Raw genomic sequence first — 8921 nt, forward strand, 5'->3', positions numbered from 1 at the left:
TGCAAAAGTGTGTGCGCACACATAACACATGCATGCTGTACATACATACATAAATATACACACACATCTCTCTCACACACACACACACACACACACACACACACACACACACACACACACACACACACACACACACACACACACACACGGTGGTGATTTAAGGCAGCAGAGCTTTTCCACTGAAAATCAATATAGCTCAGGGTCACCTCATACACAGTGGCAGGGTACACACCTCACCCTCTCATCCCTCTATCTGTCCTCCTCTCCCTTCAGCACAATCCCTCTATCCTGTAGGCCTCACATCCAGTGCACCTAATCTTATTGTGTATCTATTTTGTACTCTACTTTGTTGTGTATATCTCTTCCTCCTCCTGCTTCCAGGGATGCATAATATTACAATTTTGGCCAATATCCAATCACCGATTATCTACATGGTCAAAATCAACAATACCGATATTAGGATTGACCTTAGCTGTGACTCTGGTGCAGATGCAGACTTCTAAAAAACAGAAGTATTTTTATGAAAAACTTGTTGACCCTTTTGAAAGCTTCCCCAGAAAACAATGATTATATGAGCAGTCTTCATCACCACGAAAGGCTTTTATACCTATTATAAGATAGAATATCGGCTAAAACCAATATATTATTTTCACATTGGTTCCATCCCGATGCTGGCATTTTTAAGACCGATATTGCTGATAGCCCAATGTTGAATCGTGCGTCCCTCCATAGTCCTTACTCACAAGCCATAAGGCTTTGATGTTGTCATACTTACTTTTTTGTCAAGTGATGTTGAAAAGTCATGCATTTGTTATAAAACCTCATTCATGTACGCAGGACATTGACATTGAGTGGACCAAAATAACTGTCTTGCACAAATTGTCCATCTTTCTATTTGCTTTCAATATCTCTCATTCACAGTAAAATAGTAAAATCCTGTGTGGCTATTAAACTCTGAGACTGTAAGGGTCCATTTGACACTAAATTGACACATGTTAGGGAATACCTCCATCTTGGTACCTTTCTAAGTTTACAGGTTGTGTGTAGGCCTACGTCACGCCCATATCCATCCGTCCGAACGTCCGTCCGTCCGTCCGTCTTAACCTCTCGTACACAATGTCTCATGAACACCTTGAGGGAATGTAATTACATTTGTCGCAAACGTCCACTTAGACTCAAGGATGAAGAATGGTCAAAGGTCAAAGGTCACTATGATCTCTATGATCTCACAAAACATTAATTTATTTCACTACATGTTCTTGCTGTCGGTCAGAAACCTTGTATCTCTATATTTCTTATAACCTTTTTTTTAAATTATAAATTCATTTATTGCGTCAAAGTAAGAGTTACGGAGCCCCGGAGTGGCCATATAGAGATTCTTTATTAAATTTTTTTTGGACGCACGTTTTATTATTTTGATATTTCAACCTGTGAGCATGAGAACATAGACCCAGTATATCAACACAATGAGCTCTCAATACCGCTGCTCCATCATGATTTTGGATGTCTGAACCTGGCCCCTGTACCCTTTCTGCCAGAAAGCCTTTCAGAGTCAGGTAGGGCCTGTGCTTGGCAGAATGAGGGTGTAGAAAAGAATAATGTGTACTGCTGAGGCTCTCCTCCTATTTTCTTTCTATCCCTCTGCCTGTGTTTTGTCATCCCCTCATCCTTTGAGACTCCTTCTCTAGCTACGAAACGACTAGCCCCTACGGAACCTCTCCCTCGGCTGTATAGCTCCAAGATGAGGTTCCTCGTTTGTCGGTGCCGTTTTAGCAGGACATTGTCGCACATTTTCCACTTACATGTTTCTTACCCCTTTCTGCACATCGTATCCAAAAAGTAAAGGTTTTCAGAAATGCTCTCAGATGTTTTAAGTTCTAACGCACAATAAAAGCTATCCAACGAGTTGAAAAAAGTATTTAATTCGCCTCTCTCCTCAGCCGGTTCCATAATATTTTGCATTAGAAGATGCAATTCAACATTTGACCAGTAGGGGAATCAGTAATGTTTTCTCGGCGGGCGCAACTTCCAGGTATGCCTTAAAAACATTTGGGAGAGAAGCTATTTAAACGTTTTTTTCAACTCGTTGGATAGATTTTATTGCACGCTAGAAGTTAAAACATCTGTGAGCATTTCATAAAACCTTTACTTTTTGTATACAATGTGCAGAAAGGGGTAAGAAACATGTCAAGTGGAAAATATTCCTAACATATTTTAAATGTCCTGCTAAAACGGCACCGATAAACGAGGAACCTCACCTCGGAGCTATACAGCGGAGGGAGAGGTTCCGATTGGAGCTACAAAACGACCAATTGTTGTTTAACTATTTCCACTCACCTTCTCTCGTCACAAAATTCCTGCTTGCAATGGGGGGGACTAATTGTTTCCGACAGCCAGTTCCCTGTTCTTTTTTTTTACAAATATTGTCCTTTATATTTTTGCTGTGCATTGGACGCATGTTTGATGTCAATGAGCGTGTTGATCAACACTTCAACAGCGACTTCATTCTGTAGCTGCCAGTGTGAACGCATGCAAAAGAAGGGGAGAGTTGGAACACTGTAAACTCCACAGAGTACCACACTCTCAGAATTACAGACGCGTAAGGGTACATTTGGTTCCATTTATACTCTCAGAGTTACAGACGCATAAGCGTCCATTTGGTTCCATTTGTAGACTTTGGTACCATTTGTACACTCTCAGACTGAGGATTTTTTGTGTGCAGAAATCCATCATGTGATACCAATCCCTCAATCTTGTCTTCTGAGCGAACGACCGTTGTGGAAATGACTGATGAATACATAACTGAGAAACATGTCATGGACAATGATAAAAATCAACTAGGAGTGATGATGACATAATCATTTGTGAAGCTGCCACAACGCCATATTGATACATGAAAGATACAATGCCGTCGTAATTAGGGAGTATAGGGAGACCGCCTCCAACCACTGCAGATGTGCTAGTTATATTCATATACTCCATACAAATGGGTTAAAATAACGCTGTATTCATTAAAATAAGTCCTGGATTGTAGCTTTAAATATGAACTTAAGAACCATCTGACCCCCAGCCTTTAGTGGACATTCTATTAGGCTACAACGTTATCTATCCAGTTTATCATAGATCAGTAGTCGTGACAGTTATTTTCATCAAGTGACACAGTTAAAACGATAAAGTAAAAAATGCTTTAACCTCATCGATATTCTCAAAACAAGACTGCAGGAAATCCTATTTAAAAACGCCAGATCGCTCCACTTGTTCGAATGACATTTTGGAGTGAAAACACCTCCGCACATTGGACGGTTTGATTGTTTACTTGTGTAAATTTTGAAGTGGATGTTAATGTGGGATGTGTTTTACAGGGCTGAAGGACAAGAAGAGAACAGGGGCAAAGTAGATGGGAGGTTTGCTACAGGAGAAAAAGGGAAGCTTATTAAATCAAAACGAAAGAGCGAACTGGAGCGAAAGCAATGGATAAAAAAGAAGAATGAGAAAAGAATAGATCAGTTTGAGTAGCGAGAAGGACCTAACCCCCCTTTTGTCCTTGCCCCATCAGAAACCGTGAGAGAGAGAGATGTGTTTCTTTTGTATGTAATTAATTTGATTGCCTTCTGGGGAATGCATTCATGGTGTACCAATCAGGCACCCTTGAATCTTTGCGTGATTTCTGGCGCGTGCGCGCGCGCGCACACACACACACACACACACACACACACACACACACACACACAGTGAATCGCTCGGAAATCAGTCCCTTCTGTCAAAACGTGTCTGTTTTAAAGTTCCAGAGGATGAGATCAGTAGACTATTTCTTCATGGCTGCTACAAGGCATGATTGACTGCATCTCATCAATATGAATCATCCCCTTGTGTTAAAAGTCACAAATGACATTACTTTATTGGCTTATGTAACAGCTTAGTCGTCCTCGTCCCCTGGGACAGCATTTCTCAATCTTTTATGTGCCAGGGACTGACAATCTGCAAATGTTGTATTTTGAGGACTGTTTAGGACAGTGGTTCTCAACCATTTTCATGTCAAGGACCCCCTAATTGATCGAATGTATTTCACCACTAATCCCCTTTTGAAATGGATTGTGCCAGCACCCCCATGAGAGAATATTTGTGTTGTTAAAAATTGTATACAGAATGTATAATAATAATATAGAAAATATTAAAGCTTGTGGAGCGGCTATATATATATATATATATATATATATATATATATATATATATATAAAATATGTGTTTCAACCTTTCTCTTCTGAATAACCTGACAGCATCACAGAATCTGAGGTAAACGACAGATGGGCCAAGCGAAAATGACAGAGAGTGATGGACACAGAGGGTGTGAGAGAGAAAGAGAGAGAGAGAGGTGGGTGGGATAGAGTTGGACAGACAGAGCACACGTGACTGAGAGTGTGAGGGCGTGGTGGACACGCTAAAACAGATAGAGAGCTACAGTATGCGGACGTATGAAATGTTGCAGTGACATTTAGGTCAGGCCAAGCTTCTAAATGGCATCCAAGATGTATGGTAAGCGTTTACACAGCTCTCACTGCTCTGCTTTCACACACTCACTGGATCCCCTCCCATTGCCTTGAGAAACAAAACAAACCTGGAATTTGTTAGTTCAACACTAATGCAAAGGACTGTGTAAAGAAATGGGAAACTGTCATATAATCCACAAGCTTCGAACTTCGGAGACATGAAAAGTAGAAGTGTTGCTGAGAAAAAGAAAAAAAAAGTTTCATATGAATCGCGCACATCAACTAAACGCTTGCCATCAGTTCTGGTTGTGGTTGTGGCATCCAAGATGTATGGTAAGCGTTTACACAGCTCTCACTGCTCTGCTTTCACACACTCACTGGATCCCCTCCCATTGCCTTGAGAAACAAAACAAACCTGGAATCTCTCTCCAACCATGATAGAATAGTGGGAAAGATTCTTCATTGTCCCCAGATTTGTTGCTTCAGTGTAATAGACCTAAATTCATATAGCATGCCAAAGATGCAAGGAAAGCATAAAAGAGCTTCCTGTGCACATTCAAGTTCCTATTTAACCACTTAAGCGTTAAGCCTGACAATCTAAGCTCACAAGGTGTCTTTAAATATGTACTATTGGCAGCACTGGTATACCACCTGTAGTCTGTTTTTGAGAATGTCCAATTTAGGGACATTTAGGGAAAAAAATGAGTGGGAAAGTATTCATGGTGGAGCACTGATGACGTCAGATAATCCCATTTGAAAAAACTATGTGAAACTAGAACTGAATGGTTATTCATTCTTTTGACTCAGCTGAAAATCCACTGTTGGAGAAAAATGTCAGCATGCTCTTACATAATAATATTATTATTATGTACATGCACAATAATGACAATAGTATTATTAAGTGAATGTTGTCAGTTCATATATTCAGCCCCTGACAACATCTCAGGAAGAAACCATACTCCAGTTATGGATAAAATACTAGGTTTAGAATGACGCCCCTCCATTTGACATGGGAATCCCCCTTCTGTAGACCTCCCTCCTGTCTCAGAAGCACCATATGTCCAGTCCAGTGGAAGGCATTCAACCGCCTGAGAACAGGAATGGGGTGATCAAAAGCTACCATACCATGCATCACTGTCTTGTCTGCCCTCTACTACCCAACCTGTGCAAGCTGCACAAAATACCTCGCACCGTTCAACACTAATGCAAAGGACTGTGTAAAGAAATGGGAAACTGTCATATAATCCACAAGCTTCGAACTTCGGAGACATGAAAAGTAGAAGTGTTGCTGAGAAAAAGAAAAAAAAAGTTTCATATGAATCGCGCACATCAACTAAACGCTTGCCATCAGTTCTGGTTGTGGTTGTGGTGGTATGAAAAAGATTCAGTAGGCCTCCATGACATCAAGGCTTCACGTGGTGAAAAAGAAAAAGTAGTAGAAAAAATCTGGGGGTAAAGTATTCCTTGACTGAAATGTAATCCGGCTTACAAAAAAAACAATACATTTTAGGCAGGAAACTTCTTCCCCCTGCAAAATAAAAATACATACAAATAAACTATTTTTGCATCCGAATCCAACCTTAAATCGTTCAACACAATATACTCAAGAATACTCAAGAATATAAAGAAAAGGAGATGTTGCCCTGAGAAACCCAAGGCCACTGTACCATTTAGCCCATTGTTGCTATGCAACAGCAAGAGCCTTATTTGAGGCTGGCTATGGTGTTTAGACTGAAGTCATTGAGTTCACAAAAGGTTCACGGCCGTTTTTGTTGATACATGGCATTAAACTTGGTAATTAAAATGAAATACCCTTACAGAAAGGAAATGCATTGCATTACAATGTATTTTCTGATACATTGCAATTTATTGCCATGTAGCGATTTGAATACATTTGACCAGCATTGTCAATGTATTGCAATGCATTTAGCGTGAAATGTTTTTATTTGTCATAACATTTTAGTATGCATGCATTCATTGGTTTCCTAACTTACTGTGGTCAAGTTTATTTTTATTATACATTTTTTAAGGCCATGTTAGTTTAATGTAGGCCTAATCTACTGACTTTGAATCAAAAAGCTAGTTTTAATTTGCATCAAGTTAAAAGTAAAAATTTGGCACCTGCTGTTGGTCAGGGTGGCGTAAACCAAATTATATGCTCCGTCACTCGGAGGCATCGCACATCGAAAATAGCCGAGCTGCAAGCTCACAGCACTTTGGCGTTGTGAGCATAGAATTATATTGGTTGTGTTTTATTTATGTCGAAGTTTTCCAGTGTGATATTGATATTCTTTTGAATGAGAATAGAATACAGTGTTACTGTCATTTTTGTTTAAATCTAAACTTAGTTCTATGAATTTATTAAAGGACCATTTCACCCAGTTTCAACCTATCTTCAATAAACTAGGGCTAGGGCTACGCTGGAGTGAATTTCCATTTCTATGCTGATAATACCCAGCTAAATCTTTCTGTAGCTCCAGATGACCCCTGTGCTCTAGACCCGTTGTTGACCTGTCTGTCCAGCATCAAATGCTGGATGAGTGAGAACTTTCTTAAGCTAAATGAGGATAAGACAGAAGTTCTCATAATTGGTTCTAGTGAGCAGAGAGAATCAATAATAAGTAGGCTCTGTAACCTGAGTGTAGAAAGTAACACTACTACAGCAAAGAACCTGGGGGTTATTATTGATTCTGAATCGAATTTCAATACACACATTAATCATGCTACCAAGATTGCCTTCTTTCATCTTAGATATATTGCGCGAATTAGAGCCTATCTGTCATTGGACGATGAGCATGAGGACCTCTGACGTCACGTTTACAGCTGGTCGGCCCTCCACCGGCCAGCCCTCCCTTAAGCCAATTTTAATACAGGATTGATATCAAATGTATGTGGATGGAATTTCATCTCCTAATCAATCAATCCTGATTTGTTCAGGATTATACAGTATGTCAGAGGAGTGGCCCTAATCATACCTGTCTGAACCACCTGTCAAAAGTACCGAAGATTGAAATGTTATCAGGCTATTTATACCATGTTATATTCTACTTTGTATGATGGTGGTCTACAAGCTCAACACACTCACATCACATTCACACTTGTGAGATTGTCAAACTGCTTTTTACATTATTTTTTTTAAATGTTTAAATGTTTGAAGATTTTTTTAAACGTTTGATGGGTGAAGATTGTCACCGAACCACATGCCCAAAATAGGAACGCCAGGTTGAAAGCGGTTGTGCTTGGGTTTGGGGCCTCACTTTTCCCACACTGTGATGTGTGAGGCATATGGGCATTTTTGGTGCTAAGTGATTGCTGCTGATAGAGTGAAAATAACCCATTATTTGCATTTCATTTTTGGCCTGTGAGATGTATGGGGTTATGGGAGTATGGTGTTTTCTGACATGAGAAAGCGTTGGCCACTGCCATGGCTAGTGGCCGGGCGGCTTGGCAGCCACAAACAGTGTCCTGCGGACAGAAAGACCCAGCCAACTCTGTGGTTTTTACACAGGCATCAGGACGGACAGACACCCCCCCCACCCCGTGGGACATTTGCTGAGGAATGGCCTGTCTCCTTGCATTAAGGCACTGAGTCACAGCACAGCTCAGTGAAACAAGATAATCATGATTCACTCTGCACTGAAAAAAGTCTTAACAGTAGCAGTCATTTTCATCCAATGTAGAATCTCAAGATCTTTTGTTAGTTGAGCTGTCTGTTTGCCTATCTGTAGTGGTAGACAAAGTACTCAACTCCAGCACTTCTAAGTCTGTAAATATAGTCCTCGTCAAATATTAGCCTACTCAAGTACAAGTGTAAGTTGCTCAGTCAAATGTGTACGTGAGTACTGGAGTACTTGCTTGTGAAAACAATATTTAAGTATTCAAAAGTACAAATTACAGTACTTTTGCATTGCTTAAAATCAATTTCCCCCCAAAACCTAAGCTTTTCCACACATGGCAATAGTAGATTTACAATCTCACAAAGCGTCACATTGTGATGCGTCGTGAGCTTGTAGATCTTCTATTTTCACTATAGGCAATTTGAAATAGGTGGTTAATTTTCACTTTTTCGCTACCTATAAATGTGAAAAGTCATATGTGTCGAAAAATACAAATACTCAAGTAAAGTACATATACTTCTCAAGTAAATGTACTTTGATACTGTCCACCACTGCCTATCTGTCTGTACATGTGTACAGTAGGCTATGTCCCTCTGTCTGCAAATCTGTCCACCAGAGGGTGCTGCAAAACAAAACAAAGTTGGACTGAAAAACATCACCAGACACCACAAATCGATGATGTCGGGCAGAAACATTATGTCTCCATATTTAAAATGTTTATGTTTTTGTTTAGTTTTTTTGCCTAAATTAATACTTCAGTGTAAAACTAAAATATCAACAAATGATGAATGATTTAGGCTGGACAGGGGCCTTAGAT

Source organism: Gymnoscopelus microlampas (genome assembly GCF_963454915.1).
Source record: "Gymnoscopelus microlampas genome assembly, chromosome: 23".
NCBI lineage: Eukaryota > Metazoa > Chordata > Actinopteri > Myctophiformes > Myctophidae > Gymnoscopelus > Gymnoscopelus microlampas.